The following is a 16,670-nucleotide window of genomic DNA, read 5'->3' on the forward strand; positions in this document are numbered from 1 at the left end:
TCCTAACTCTCCTATTCTAAGTCAGTGGGTAACTGATATTATATATTATGTGTAACTGGAAAAAATCAAATTCACACTTAGAGAATCTGTACAAAACTTTTTCAAAATCTGGCAGGATCTAATCAATAACATTTTAGAATAAGCAATTAAATTGAGGAAGCAGGTTCTCTCCCCTCTTTTACTCTATTTATCTTTATTCATTTATTATTTTATCATTTCATTTGTCTTTACTAGCATAAAGTCTTACACTGGTGGCCTAGCTCTCTTTCTCAGGGGTGGGGATTGATTTCTTTAGAACTTCTTTTCTTTTTGTAAAACCTGAGTTATGTGTATGGAGTGTTATTTGATTTTAATAAATTCAATAAAATTTAAAAAAAAAGAAAAACTGGAGATAGTAATACAGGTAAGTGGTGTGTCGTTTTAAGTTATTTCAAGGTTGTTGATCACAAATATATTTTTGATATTCGATTCTTCACTAGTGGTCCTTGCCCTCTAACAACAACTCCCAGAAGGTTTAAAATGTCAAATTTCAAAGATAAGTGAGTGGGTATACTTTTAAACTACTGTATTTCAAGGTCAGTGATCACAAATATGATGTTATTTTTGATCCTTTACTAGGGACCTAGCCCTCTACTAACCTATAAAAGAGGGTGAAAATGACAGATTTGTATTACAACTGAAAATGTTTCAACATTATATATTTAAACTGAAGCACAGATTATAGTACTTTAAATATTTGACACAACTATTCTTGTTTATTGCATACTTATACATCATTAAGTAAATCAATACATTTCTTACGAACAGGACGAATTAAGGCAGCTTATTCAAATTCAGACTTTCGTATTTTTTGTATTAATAGTCCAAATATTTTATTCTTTATATTCAGTCACTATTTCTACCTCCAAATCTAGAACAATGATGTATGAGCATGCAGATTTCTACCTCTTAAAGTCAAATATCATTTCATTAGTCAAGTGTCAACAAATCTGTCGTTTATTTATTAAGTACTCAAATGAGAAGACTACATAAAAAAAATATTTTGAGAATAAAGCTCAGCAGTGTGACTAATAATACAAACGTACAATTCTTTTAATCGCCTCTAGATGGTAGCAGCTGTTCGTTTTGGCTCACTGCAAACCGTTTACGCTCAGCGGCAATCCAATTCCATGTTTTAACTATTATGTGCTCAGTTGTTAAAATTACAAAACAATCATATTTTAATAATTAAATTCGTAGGTTTGTGTGTCTGTGTTAGTATATTGAATTTAGTAGGACTGATCCGCGTACTCTGCTAATAGTGAAACTAGCGCAGCCAAAAAAAAATAGATTGACAGCGGCAGAAACCAATAGAATAGCTTTACCGACTAGCGGGCTCAGACCGCTTCAGTTTGCATTTAGGCTGAATGTTGGGAGACATGTGCAGACTTTTAATTTTTATTTGCTTGCTATTAGCACCCGGAGAAGAGTAACATCTTTACAGGTAAAGGCGTACCACTGAGTAGTTAATGAGCCTCGTTCACGAGATGGGACACGACACAATATTGTATATGGTAATGTTACAACAGACGTCCGGTCCGTCTTCGTCTCTGCCTTGTATTACAGTTAATAGAAAATGGCCGAGCGGGAATACAATTGATCCAAATGCAGTTGTCATGCTTTGCTGGACGCAATATACACCCAATGGTATACAGATGCTTATCAGCTTCAAGTTAGCGTGTTTCCACCTTGGTCGCCTCCTACGTGAGGGGTATGGCGTACGGACCATTGGGATGGAGGGTGTCTCCTGAAGGGGTTACATAAATGGCCTGATGTTTCGAATTGTCTGGTTTGCCCAGTCGATTACCAACGCAATTGTCACTTTGATAACAAGCAGAGGGCGGCCTTAGGGGTGTGCGGTGCTGGTTACGTCAAACGCCGTTACCGGTATGTGTGAACTGTAAAAACTTGCGCGCGAATTTGATAAAAAATAATGTTAAGATACACCGGATTTTCTCATTACAGTATTCAGCTAAATTTTGCAAGATACAACATCGGACTTTTTTAAAAATATAACGATATAATCTATTAAAAAAAAGTGCAGTTCATAATTCATGACAATACCACAACAGTGCGAAATGCGATGCGGTGTCATGCGGAAATCAGTAGGGCCGCTTCTAGAAAGTACCCAAATTGCAAGTATACGCCGAGTCTCGATATGCAGGATGTCACAGACATAACTCACGTTGATGTCATGTCAGCCGGTTATCATTAGCAATACATGCATTAATATTCGGACTATGGGATATTTTCAAAGACGTACATGTACGGAATTTGACCCTGAAGAGGGATCTTAAAAGGGTTCCTCTTAGAAGCATCTCAAAATATATATATATATATATATATATATATATATATACTGGAGAATATAACTTGGTAAATTCGCTCGAACGGGGCACGCGGACCTCAAAAGCGCCCCACTTGTCACCCTCAAACGCCGCTCTTGATAACAAGTGAACGAAAAAGAGAAAAAGCTCATGAGTTTTTGTTGTCGATCATAATGGTTGATGGTTACAGATTAAAAGAACACATTGCGGTGGTTCACACTCGCCGGTGCTGCTGTCCTACCGGGCAGGTCATCTTTCTCTCGTTCGCCCCACTGGAAAGAATCCACCTCGCTGTATTTAAATGCTGACAATTAGAAAGCGTTACAGCTAACGCTTTACGGCTGCCTGTTAGTGGTACCGTGGTTCGCTCAATCAGATAACAGCTGAACCTTGTCGTTAACGTCGTATTCGCTCAATAAAACGGTTCACTTGCAAGCAGCTTCGTTTGGACTGCTTGGCTGTCAATCCCTAAATATTGCGCGACCGGAAGCTCAAATCCAGTCGGTGATTGGTTTGCTCCGAGTGTTTTTTGGGTGGGGCCTTGTTTAATGGAGCAACAGTGATAAACGGAGAGAGAGTGGTAGAAACGTAAAACGCGTGTAGAGTCCTTGTGATAGGTGCCCTCCCTGTAGTGATGAGGTTTTCTGCTTAACCGTATGTTGTCTTTATTAGAAAGCAGACGTGACAGAGCTGCCATTTTATTAAGTCGGATTAACGTCAAAGCTGCCACGAACGTTGAAAAAGGTTAATTCATATGGTATTTTCGCTAGGTTTAGAGTTGTAATCAGTGTCTCTCACGACTTTAACATCCTTCCATCCCTTTATTGTGGAACTCGCTTAATCCACTCGAATTACGCCGTGGAAAGATGTGGTCTATCACAAACAACTGTAAAGGCAAGGCAGGAAAAAATCACGGACAGGATTTTAGTTAGTATACAGCAGGATGCAGTCATGTACACCGTCTAAAAATGTTTAGCAACATACATGATTATACCGACATACTGGTTTTAAAATTCAATCGATTGATTAGATAGCGCGTCCACATGACGGCGACACGTAGCTGAAATTTGAATTGCACAACAAAGGAAGTGCGGTGTATCAGTGATGAATAAAGTCCTGCAAAGAAAGCGAAAATTTATCAAAAAAAAATCCAGCTTACGATGCCAGTTTACGATGCCTGACTTTGTATTTCTTGAGACGAGATGGCGCCCCGTTCGGAGACCCTTCCTGACTTTAGCTTGCTGCAACTAGAATAGCCTCTGACTACCTTTTGATTTTTAGAATTTGATTTACAAGTAAAGCTTCTTTTTTTACACGTTATTTTAAAAAAGTAACATTTTCACATAGTGTTCTTTTCACATATTATCTTTTAACATTTCCATATGTGTACTCGGTAAATATTATAAACATCTGTAAAAAAAAAAAAATCAGATTTTGCAAATTTGGTTTCAGCCATTTTGTTTTTGTGCTGTTGTATTTGACAGTGCTATTGTACTGTAAGAAAACAGAGTTTAAACATTTTCTGTCACATTTTCTAGTTTTGTTAGTCAATTATAATGCATGGAATAATACAAAGAATAATAAAAGTTATACATGTTACTGGAGGCATTTATTTAATCTGTGTATGCAGAAAGTAAACAGCAAGTAGGAATAATTTAGGACCCCTTTTGATTCTTTATTTTAGTATAAGAATATCTTTTTTTTTTGTTCTCTATCCAAGATTGTTTTTTCTGTTGCCTGTTTACTTTGTACTTTTTTGGTAAAGACTCCTCTAAGTGCTCGTATATACATATAACATATATATGTAGCGTATATGTATAGTGATTACTGTATTTGTTAGTTATTGGTGTCCACTAAATGAGCTGCATAACCTTCTCTGACCAGGTCAGGGTGGTGGGGGACAGTCTATGCCTGCTGGAGTAGATGCAAAGTAGAAAGCAGTATTGCATGCCATGCGGTCCATCACATGTCCCACTCGGTCACTTGTACACCGGGCTGATTAACCTAATGTGTGTATGTTTGTGTCAGATGGGCATGCAGGGAATTGTCAAACCCAGGGAGTTGGATACATTATATGGCAGCACTGAGCACTGTACTACTATACTGCCCATGCAGAAATAAAGACATTTTGTTCATTTAGTTTAATGGTGGTAAGCCTGTGTTTAATATAAATCAATTGTCTGAACCTTCCTAATTTTATTGTAAGGTTTCAGGGAGTTCGAGCCTTTCTCAGCAGCATCAAAGGCAAGGTAGTAACCAACAATGGAAAGGGCAACACTTCAGTCAAAGTGTACAAGGAATTGGGTACCCGCATGAACTCAAACCAGGCTAATTTGGAGTCGCCAAACAACACAGATTGCACCTCATTCGGAATGCTGGGAAAACTGGAGTACCTGGACCAACACTCAGACAGACATGGGGGAGAAAATGCAGACTCCACATAGAATGTGGCCAGGATGAAATTCAGACCTACTAGTGCACAATACTGTAATTGTTCTGCCCTTTATTCAAAAGTGTGGCTAAAAAGTGCTTTACAGTCTGTAAAAGAAGAATTGAACATGTATAAGAAGTATAATGGACAAATTCCTAGTTTGTATGTCTCTAATGGTAGAAATTATCAAAATTAGCATCCAGTTGCAAAACATTATATGATCAGATGGCAGAGAGAAATGAAAATAAAAATTCCCTCTAGCTACGATTTAGCCAAAAGTAAACCTCTTGTGGTTCCAAGGCCAAAAAATGACTTGTTTTATACTTGAATTTATAACATGTTCTTGGTTTAAATCCTTATTTTATACTGTAATTGTGAATTGAGATCAAGAAATAAAGAATGGCATATATTTTTTCATTGTTATTACGTCCGTCTTACTTTTTCCCAGTTTACTCGACTAGGGTTAGAACACTTTAAGACTGAGGTGTAGTTTGGCTCTTCTACATGAGCTGTGTGTCACATGCAGTTCTTGTATTATGGTATTTGGTAATGTTTTAAATGTTAAAAAATATTGATGTCTTGTGATCTTTCATTGCATATTTTTTGAAAGCCTAAAAATGTATTTAAAGTGAATCAAATGCAAAAGATTTTAGCAGATTGCCATCTGCTGTAAAATGTCATGGGCACTGTCGACCATTGCACATAGTGCAACAAGACATATGCAAAGATAAATGTCGGCAGGTTTTTCTAACATATTACCTTAATGTAAACGTGTAACAGATGCGCATCATTGTTCACTTTTTGTTTACATTAAGGAATTTTTTGATTAACATTGTAAAAGATTAATTAAATTTATGTAACTTTAATAGTGGAATAAAAGTGATTCACTTATTAATGTTCAAGGAGCATTTTTAAAATGTGTTGCCTTTCTGAACACGACAACAAAACTAAACGTAGCAGCACAAATCTATGTTTATTGATTGAGACTCTCTGGTAAATGAATACAAACCTTTCAGAATCAGCAATAAATTTTATTTATCTGCAGGAGGATTGACTCACATGAAGTTTAGCTAATGACAGACTTCTGTTACAACTGGAGGAACTTTGTAAATTTGTATTTCATTGACTTTTAGAAGATACAAACATTGCGAGTACAATTTGCAGTTAAGACTATCAAACACAAATACAAAAGGCAAGTTGTAAGTGTGGTTTTTCCTTCTTTTTTGCATTCTCAACGGTAACACAGTCTGGTAGCAACTAATACAGGTGAACAAGCACCTTTAATACGCTTTATATGGATACGTCAAAGAGTGTGGAGCAAATATTAAATAACTTTTCAGGTATTTATTTAAAGGAAATGTCATACAAATAAGATGTAATTTTTTTATTTAGTAATCATTTGACAACATGAAATTTAGTGTCTTCTGTGCACACCATAATATAAGTTTACATTACTCATGTGTTTATGTGGGAGAAATAAGGGCTGATTGCATTTACATTCATTTTTTATTAATATTTCCATTATGAATATTTGTACTGTGTCTGTGCTTTGTCTGCTTATACCCTTTTAATATTGCTGATTCCACCTGGGCTATTCCTAATATGCCATAACATTATTGTAATGTTTAGGACAACTAACAATTATAAAAGTATATTTGATATAAATATAAGTTTCTAGACTGTTTTTTGATGATATAAATATAGGGACTTAAAAGTAGTTAATGGTCATGTTCATTCATCTTCTAAGTAGTGAACAAATAAATCTGCCCAGAGAGTGAGTGTTCATATATAACAGCATGCCAGAACCAGTGCAACATACATACTGTATCTTGTATAGTTATTTTGTAAATTGCTTTGGATAAAAGTTTCTGCTAAGTGAATACTGTAAATATAAAATTTAAATTAGTTCAAGGTTCCATCCTATTCTTTTAATGATTAATATGTGTAAGAGCACATAAAAACACATTTATACTGTATACTTGTACATCTGGGTGTAGTATATAAACTATTTCCTTTCTTTTCAAAATAATATAAAGTTATATAACCTGTAATTAATATATTAAAGTAAAGCAATAATAAAATGGTTCAGATAAAATGTGTTTTCGGCCATTGGTTTTGCCTCCATTGTTCGCATGATTCTGATCTACAAAGACAACTCAACTTTTATTTGTATTTCCCTGGCTATGGTGATTAATAATGAAGGTGGAGATCAGCTTGAAGACAGACCTCAGGCTAAACTACTCGTCAAACATGTTAGATTTAGAAAGGTGAAATGTTAAACCAGAATTGGATTTAGTATTGAAAAACACTTAATTGTCACTGGAGGTGATATTAAATTAGTCATCTAATAAGTTTAATTTTTAAGTTAATTTGCTTGGTTTTGCTTTATGCAAACTCTTCTGGTTCACATGTTAATACTAAAATAGTATATATGAGGTTATATTGAGATTTAGGTGGTTTCCATTGTCAGAAGCGTTAGGCTTTCATTATGCCTTTAAAGCAAATTAAAACTGGCATGTAAACCTCGTGTTAAAAGGTGTCAAAATCATTTCCAGTCAGTCAAGTTCCACTCCATCACACAGCACTGCAGCTTAGAGCAACCAATTAGCAGCATCAGTCTCATTTTACTGGTAAATGACCCATGGGGTGGAAACTTCAGTAAAGTTTATTACTTCGGAACTTATGAGCAGAACATTGTTGTTGCTTTTATTTTTACCTAAAACATCTGATCTTCTGTTTTTAACTGTTGATTTTGTTGGTATACCTTATATATATATATGGTACACTTGTGGAAACACTTTGAGAGACTGTTCACACCTACGTTATATGTTCTTGCTGTGTACCTTTGCAAACAAAAATCTGGTTAGGGGTGTCAAATAGCAGTCTAAATATTTTGTGATCTATGTAAGTACCCAAAATAACAAAAATCAAAATCATTTCTCTTTTGACACAATTAAACATAGTATAAACATCAGCTCAGTGCTGTAAACTGGGCAGTGGTGAGGTTTAACCAAAGGGATGTGTGATTTCCATTACTCATAAATGGTAGAGAATTCCTAAAAATGATGTAGATTAAACCATCAAAAATGCATGAAGTGAATTTTGCACATCTGTTAATTACCTGCAAGTGTCCTTTAAAATGGCATTTTGAAAATTAAATTTATTGTCACATCTGTTATTTGTATGATGCACTCTAAACTTTTCCTACTCTTCATATTCTTTTCTACTGGCAAAAAATAAAGCTGAAACTAGACGATGTTTCGCGTTTTGAGTTAGGATCTTTAAAAAAGGTTCAGGGCTATATGAGTTTTCTACCACTTGCCAAAGAGTTGTATTGAGGCTCTCTGGCATGAAATTGTGCCTTTTAGAGCGAGTGTACGTATATGTATGATATACCCCATGTTGGCTAGGCACTCTGTCCAAGAGTTGCTTTCTGCCTTGTACTTTATGCTGCTGGTACAATCAAAGGACCACTGCAACTTCATACGGGGATGGGTGAATAGATGGATTGGGTTTGAAAATGACAGGTGATTTCATATTCAGGATAAATTAATTACTTTAACCATGGTATTGCTATTAGTTTTGCCACAAAAAAATTCTAATATTCTCAGGAAATATGTCTGAAAATAAATGGACTCCATGATATTAGAAGTGTAATAGAGAACTGTCCCCTCACTGCCATGATGGATAAGGACAGCATAAGTGAGACTTCAAATTTCTTTTTACTGAAAACGGTAGACTCTTCTTGGTTAGCCCTTCCTACTATTAGATCTCCTGTCTAGACCGTATCCAGAGGGTTCAAGACAAATATGCAAAACTTGGTTGAAAAGTTTGACGTGCTGTGATGTTGAACTCCCAGAATCACCACTATTCCCTCTATGTTCAGTTTTTACTTTAGCAATCTCGATCTCTTTACCCTTACAAGCATACATCAAACTGTAAAAAACTTCCCATGCCTCCTCCATTTTGCAGCTAAGCTTGTTAATTAAGGTTCCTCTAAACATAACAGCAGGCTCACAGCTATACCGCGACAGGAGTTAATATGGGAGGACATGTCTAACTGACGACACAGTCTTACATAAGACTTGACATTGCCATGCCCTTCCCTATAATACATCCCACTTTTAGCACCTGCCTGCTGTATTACAGGCTGCTTTACTACTGCCAGGGCTGTTTTGTTTTAAAGCACTTGAGATTTAGCACATTCCATTCTATTTTAAACATTTTATTGGACATCAAATTGCCTACTCCTGCGTATACTGGGTTTCTGAATTGTTAATTAAGTCAAGAGATGTTCTGACAATGCCTGAAAAAACGAATCAGCAGATAGGCTTAGCAACAATAAATATTTTCAGACGACCTGAAATACATGTTCATTCTTCGTGTTTTTATATTTACTAACACCTGCAAATGAAACCACAACCAAAAATGTTTTCAGCATTGCGTAAATGACTCTTTATTTCGTATATGTTTCTACTACTAAAAATGAAGTCAAAACGTAGATGATGACATTGATTTCCTGCAGCTGGAATTATCGTGAGCCTCTTCTTCACTAACATACATAGAAGGAACACCTTACAGTTTGAACTGATGATTAATGTTCAGCATTAAACAAGCTGATAGTCCAAAGTGTCTTTCTTGTTTACCTTTCAACATGCATATTTACTCTCTCACTGCACTTTTTTCCTGCCTAAATTCTGAATGTAGTTGAGTTGCTTATTTCCATGTTGACATGCAGTAAAAAAAAAAAACAGCTATTAGTACGTGAGATGTCACAGTTTTTCCGTTTCATTGCATGTCATTCCAGATATTAAATTTATTCTAACCCTTACAAGCTACAGTATAAGAAAAGTATAAATGAGCCCCACTTTATTGTATACTGCTCAAAAAAATTAAAGGAACACTTTTTAATCAGAGTATAGCATAAAGTCAGTGAAACTTATGGGATATTAATCTGGTCAGTTAAGTAGCAGAGGGGGTTGTTAATCAGTTTCAGCTGCTGTGGTGTTAATGAAATTAACAACAGATGCACTAGAGGGGCAACAATGAGATGACCCCCAAAACAGGAATGGTTTAACAGGTGGAGGCCACTGACATTTTTCCCTCCTCATCTTTTCTGACTGTTTCTTCACTAGTTTTGCATTTGGCTACAGTCAGTGTCACTACTGGTAGCATGAGGCGATACCTGGACCCTACAGAGGTTGCACAGGTAGTCCAACTTCTCCAGGATGGCACATCAATACGTGTCATTGCCAGAAGGTTTGCTGTGTCTCCCTGAACAGTCTCAAGGGCATGGAGGAGATTCTAGGAGACAAGCAGTTACTCTAGGAGAGCTGGAGAGGGTCATAGAAGGTCCATAACCCATCAGCAGGACCAGTATCTGCTCCTTTGGGCAAGGAGGAACAGGATGAGCACTGCCAGAGCCCTACAAAATGACCTCCAGCAGGCCACTGGTGTGAATGTCTCTGACCAAACAACCAGAAAGACTTCATGAGGGTGACCCAAGGGCCCCATGTCGTCTAATGGGCCCTGAGCTCACTGCCCAGCAGCATGCAGCTCGATTGGCATTCACCATAAAATACCAGAATTGGCAGATGCACCACTGGTGCCCTGTGCTTTTTACAGATGAGAGCAGGTTCACCCTGAGCACGTGACAGAAGTGAAAGGGTCTGGAGAAGCCATGGAGAACATTATGCTGCCTGTAACATCATTCAGCATGAGCAGTTTGGTGGTGGGTTAATGATTGTCTGGGGAGGCATATCCATGGAGGGTCACACAGATCGCTACAGGCTCGACAAAGGCACCTTGGCTGCCATTAGGTATCAATATGAAATCCTTGGACCCATTGTCAGACCCTATGCTGGTACAGTGGCTCCTGGTGCACGACAATTCCTGGCCTCATGTGGTGAGAGTATGCAGGCAGTTCCTGGAGGATGAAGGAATTGATACCATTGACTGGCCACCACACTTTCCTGACCTAAATCCAATAGAACACCTCTGGGACATTATGTTTTGGTCCATCCAATGCCACCAGGTTGCACCTCAGACTGTCCAGGAGCTCAGTGATGCCCTGGTCCAGATCTGGGAGGAGATCCCCCACAACACCATCTGTCATCTCATTAGAAGCATGCACTGATGTTGTCAGGCATGTATACAAGAACACAGGCGCCATACAAAGTGCTGCGTACAATTTTGAGTTGCTGCAATTAACTTTTGGCAAAATGGACTAGCCTGCCACATAATTTTTTCACTCTGATTTTTGGGGCGTCTTTGAATTCAGGGCTCTGTAGGTTGATCATTTTCATTTCCATCAAACGATGTGGCATCCTTTCGTTTCTAACACATTACCCAGTCTATATCAGTATAGATATCCAGGAGGATTTCTTTTTCCCATTGAGATCTGATGTGTTTTCAAAGTGTTCCTTTAATTTTTTTGAGCAGTATATGTAGTATCCTTCACAGATGTCACAGCTTTAGAAAACTGTTTTTCTTTACATTTGTGTTGCAGCCTTACATGCTCCAACCCATCATGTACAGCCTATATATGTGCCAGCTGTCTTGGCTTACCTGACAAGTGCATCAAAGTAAATACCAGTGATCCTTCTGGCATTTTTAACAGCAATGCTATTATTTGCAGGTGTGCTGAGAACTTGAGATCTGCCCAAGGTGAGAAGTGAGGCGATGACAGAATCGTAATGGCAGTTGTTTCAAGGAAGCCTTGACTCATGTGTATAGCAGAATCTTTTATGTTATTCAAACATAGACTCAGAGCATTCAAAACTTTATTTTGGCTATATTTGTACTTTCATTAGATCAAAAACTCAATTTAGACTGGCATGTTGTACTTTAAAATGCAATAATCTGTGATGTTTACATTGACCCCCATCAGTTCCAGCTTCTTGGCAATTAAACTCCAAATGCTGAAATAGCCCACCCGCTGAGCAGCTCTGGATGGCCTGTTTGAAGCATTACTCTTTGCTTAGCCCTTGCTTTTTCCACATTGCTTTACAGTTTCTTAGTTAATGACTTTTTTAGTTTAATGTTAGCTAATTGGCTTTTCTAAGCAAAAGGAACAGAGATATGATGTACCAATGTGCAATTGTATTAGTGAGGAGATAAACTGAGACAGAATAAATTTATAATGAACTTAAAACTCTCTAAAGGTGGAATATTGTCTTCTTCTTCTTCTTCTTCTTTCGGCTGCTTTCATCAGGGGTTGCAACAGCAGATGATCTGTCCGCATATGGATTTGTCAAAATTTTACACCGGATGCCCTTCCTGACATAACCCTCCCCATTTTTCCAGGCTTGGGACTGGCATGAAGAAACACACTGGTTTGTGCATCCTCTGTGATTGGGTTTAAAAGTGGAATATTGTATGTGGCTTAAATGTCACCTTTGCTATAACAAAGTGTCTAACTCATGAATGGCATAGTTGTCTTAGATGGGAATGGCTTTCAGTTGTTGAATCAGCAACTAACATGGTTCTCCCCTCCTCAAGGAGATTTCTCCTGGCTTAACTCCACTAGGTGGCATTTAGAGCTGTTGGTAGACCCATTTAATTACATAGAAACATCAGAGCACACTTTAGAATGTCTCTAACCCAGAGTAAGTAACTAAAAAAAGTAGTCCAGAAATATGAAAATGTATTTAGCACACGACAGTCAAGAAAGGGGTGGAAAAGAAGAACTGAAGTAGTAAAGGTTCTTCCTGCTCCACTGGGTCTATGCAGTAGCCCCATGTTAGATTCTGCGGCATCCGTCTTTTCATTCTTTCCTACTTTAAAGTGAAGCATCTACTTCTTATTTCCAATGCTGCTTCTCCCTTATCAGGGAGCCTTTGTCATTACTCATTTCCTACATGTAAACTTGATGTGGCACTGGCAGCACATTTATTTCACAATTCCCCCATGGTTTATTTTTGCTCCCATCTCCAGAATTACTTCCTGGGATAAGGCAGCTACATGGTGGCAAGTGTGTCCATTGTTTATCCAGGCATCAAGGTTCCACCAATCCCTAGTGAGATCTCCCTTACCGAGAGTAGTTATATGGGCTTCCTTGTAGTCCTCTGTGGCCTCACACCTGAAGAGTCAGACACTTGTGACATTAGTTGAGCCATCATGCCTCTCATAAATAGGATTGCTAACCATTATGGTCTGAAGGACCCCTGTCTACATTGGATGGTCTGGTAGCCTATATATACAGCATATCCATACAGGCAGCAAGGGGTCACCCTAGAGTACTGTTGTTCCGCTCAAGATACGCTGTAATAAGGGAAGACCTGCTCCCTGGCTAAATGAAACTAGTGATCGCTGAACCACGTCTGTCGAACTGTGGAAAGGCGCTGGAAAAAAGATGATCTTTTTGTTTCTAAACAGAGTTTTAGGACTTCTCTTTTCAATTTCCAGGTTGTAGTTAAGAAAGCTAAACATGATTTCTTCACTGATTTAGTATGCCATCATTCTAAGAATCCTAGGGTCTTATTTAATTCAATTAATGCAGCCAGTCACCCTCATTCTGTGATGGGATTAAATAGCACTGTTCTTTCTTGTGAGCAGTTTCTTTCATTCTTTGTCAGTAAAATTGGTAAAATTCACTGTGGTATTGTTCCAACTGGCAATGAACTTCCTACTGTTAATCATGGTATTGTCTTGGAATCTTTTGATCTTGTCTCACTTTCAGAGTTAAAAAAAAAACTATTGACACCCTTAAACCAGCTCTCAGTCTTCTTGATATTGTACCACCATGCCTCGTAGTGGAAGCCTTTGATGTTTAGGGCCCATCTTTACTAGCCATTATCAATGATTCTATTAGTGCAGGGGTTGTGCCCTCATTTTTTAAACATGCTGCAGTCCACCCCTATCTAAAAAAGGCAGAATTAGATCCTGGGGTTTTAGCCAATGTTCGCCTGATTTCCCAATTGCTATTTCTGGCTAAAATATTAGAAAGAATTATTTATTATTAATTGGTTGATCACCTTAACTCCAATAATTTATTTGAGATCTACCAATCTGGCTTTATTAAAGTATTCAACAACATCTCTATTATTACTGACTCAGGAGGCACTGCAGTCCTTGTCCTCCTTGACCTGTCGGCTGCCTTTGACACTATTGACCATGAGATATTACTGTTGCGGCTTGAACATTTTGTTGGGCTTAAAGGGGCTGCTGTTAACTGGTTCAGGTCATATCTAACTGGTAGACACTTTTCAGTGACTTTAAATTCCCCTTTTTCGTCTACTGCTCCTCTTAAATGTGGTGTTCCTCAGGGATCCATTTTGGGTCCTATTTTGTTCTCTATATACCTTCACCCTATTGGAGCTATTTTTAGGAAATGTAACATTTCTTTTCACTGCTATGTTGATGATACTCAGGTTTATATTCCCGTCAGCAATTCTGGTATAAATCAACTGCACAATTGTCTTTCTGAACTAACCTGGATGGCTAATAATTTTCTTGATCTGAATCAAAATACAATGGAGGTACTTATAGTGGGACCATCAGATAAAGCCCAAATTGGTCTTTGACTTCTCGGCTCTTTCTCTGTCTTTTGAAAACCTCAAGTCTGCAATCTTGGTGTTATCTTTGACAGTAACCTCTCCTTTGAGAAACAAGTAAATTCTGTAGTCAAGAGTTGCCTTTTCCAGCTTGATCTATTAGGTAAGATCAAACATTTTTTATCTTCTAGGGATCTTGAGACAGCTACTCATGCTTTTATCTTCTCTTGCCTTGATTACTGCAACTCGCTGTATTCTGGGATTAGCAAATCCCTAATACGCAGGTTACCATTGGTCCAGAGTGCTGCCGCTCGCTTCCTGGTTGGGACAAAAAAGTCTGATTCTGTTTCTCCAGTATTAGCTTCTTTACACTGGCTGCCTGGCAGTTTTCAAATTGATTTTAAAATCTTGTTGCTAGTTTTTAAGTCTTTACATGGACTTTCTCCTGCCTATTTATCCGAATTGTGTGTGTTTTACACCAGCCATCTAGAGTGCTTAGATCTTCTGGTCAGTTGTCTCTTGTTGTCCCTCGTACCAAGTGTAAAACTAAGGGGGACAGGGCCTTTGCAGCTGCTGCTCATCGCCTGTGGAACTCTTTACCTCATCACATAAAGGAGTCGTCTACAACTGAACGGTTCAAAACAAGATTAAAGACTCATTTCTATTCACTTGCATTCTGTGACCTTCAGTAATACTGATGGTTTCCTCATTGTGATTATGTAACATTACTTCTATTTATTATTTATTTTATTTATGTTCATTTATTTTATTTCTATTTATGTTAGTCATGTTAATTGTATGTTTTTCTTTTATTATATTATTGTAAAGCACTTTGGCCACAGCATTCCTATGTTGTTTTAAATGTGCTATATAAATAAATTTGACATTGAAATTGACATGTAGGTGAGTCAGACGCTCCCATGAAAACAGTCATGTAATATGATATGCCCAGCAACTCACTCCAACTAGGCCACAACTTACCCTAACAAAATCAAATAGTTTGATTGTGTCTCTAGACATGGGGGCTAGGCTTTATATGCATGAGAGCTGACGTTGAATGAATGCTCATGCAGAAGTACAATGCATGTATACAGTGACAAGAAATAAGGAATGTGGGTGTTTTTGGGCCTCAAAAAACGAATAGAAGCACATGTCTCTGATATCTCATGTTGTAGATACCACAACAGAATGGGGAAAAAAAAAGGCCAAGATTGAGGCTGAACTCACCATACCTGTAAACCGTTCATACAGCACTGGCTCTGTCAGGCATGACACGTCTAATGATTTTTCAGTCATGTAAACTGACATGTTCTGGCGGTGAGATCAGCAACTGTAGTCTGCAAGTCTGACATACCCAACAACTTGAAGACTCGTAATGCGACATCAGCTTTAGAGCTCACTCTTCTTCGTGATATTCATTACCAGTTCCTGTTCTGTGTTTCACTTCTTCCTTGGTGTCTGTCTTCAATATTACCTATATTTTACTTTACGGTATTTATTTAAGGAGAGGGTGACATTTTAAACTAAGATAATTATACTAAACTCATCATGGTGCTTGAGAGTGATGATGTGTTGCATGTTGATTACTACCTACAAGTAAAAATTTCAAAGTACTCTCACAAAAATTACCCTATTATGCTATCATGGAGGTATTTGTCCTGCTATTCTCATTGTTCACCAGAATGTTGCACAGTTTCTTGGCATAGATAAAAGGGAGAGTTTTTCCTGAAGGTTATATTTAAATTTGTATACATTATTAAAAATCTATCTATCTATCTATCTGTCTGTCTGTCTTCTAATAAGGGCATGTCGACTTTGAGCTTGGCTTGTAGCGGGCCATGCCTTGCTATATAATTCTGTTTGTGGTGATACATTACAGTGTATTTATAACAAAAACAACATATGCTGTTAAAAAAGAGATAAGAGTGGATGGGGCTAGTGTATCATTGCACTTTATTCCAGGAAAACTCCGAGGCCGGTGTAGAAGATGTTCTGTGACTTTGCACATTAATGTTCTGCTTGATCAGTTCCAGACTGTAGGCCCGTCATAGACCGGACATTGCGAGGTGTGGGTTGTTTTTCTTTTTTAATGGTGTTTCCCTATTCATGTGGCATCCTTAACACTTGCCTTTCATGGAAACAAAAGCTATTTTGTTCTAAAAGTTATGTTTTGCATTAAGCAAAAGCCATTCTGCATTTCTAAACTCAACAGCATGAAACAAGCTGTAGGGGAGCCTCACAGCAACACTTGTAAGTCATAATTAAAATTGTTCGGTATCAACATGTGAACACCAGTGTGAGAGGGAGTCATTGTTGCCTGGGGCAGAACAGCTTTGAATCTTGCCAACACCTACACAAGCAAACACAAGCAGAAGCTTA

General features: G+C 37.8%; 1 long non-coding RNA gene across 1 annotated transcript; it reads left to right on the forward strand.

Moving 5' to 3' along the window:
• Positions 1 to 1,123: 1,123 nt before the first annotated feature.
• Positions 1,124 to 5,206, forward strand: LOC120518070. Its single transcript, XR_005631170.1, has 2 exons — positions 1,124 to 1,483; positions 4,573 to 5,206. It is a non-coding gene; the product is annotated as an uncharacterized LOC120518070 (long non-coding RNA).
• The last annotated feature ends 11,464 nt before the right edge of the window (positions 5,207 to 16,670 follow it).

Source organism: Polypterus senegalus, chromosome 17 (genome assembly GCF_016835505.1).
Source record: "Polypterus senegalus isolate Bchr_013 chromosome 17, ASM1683550v1, whole genome shotgun sequence".
NCBI classification, from domain to species: Eukaryota; Metazoa; Chordata; class Cladistia; order Polypteriformes; family Polypteridae; genus Polypterus; species Polypterus senegalus.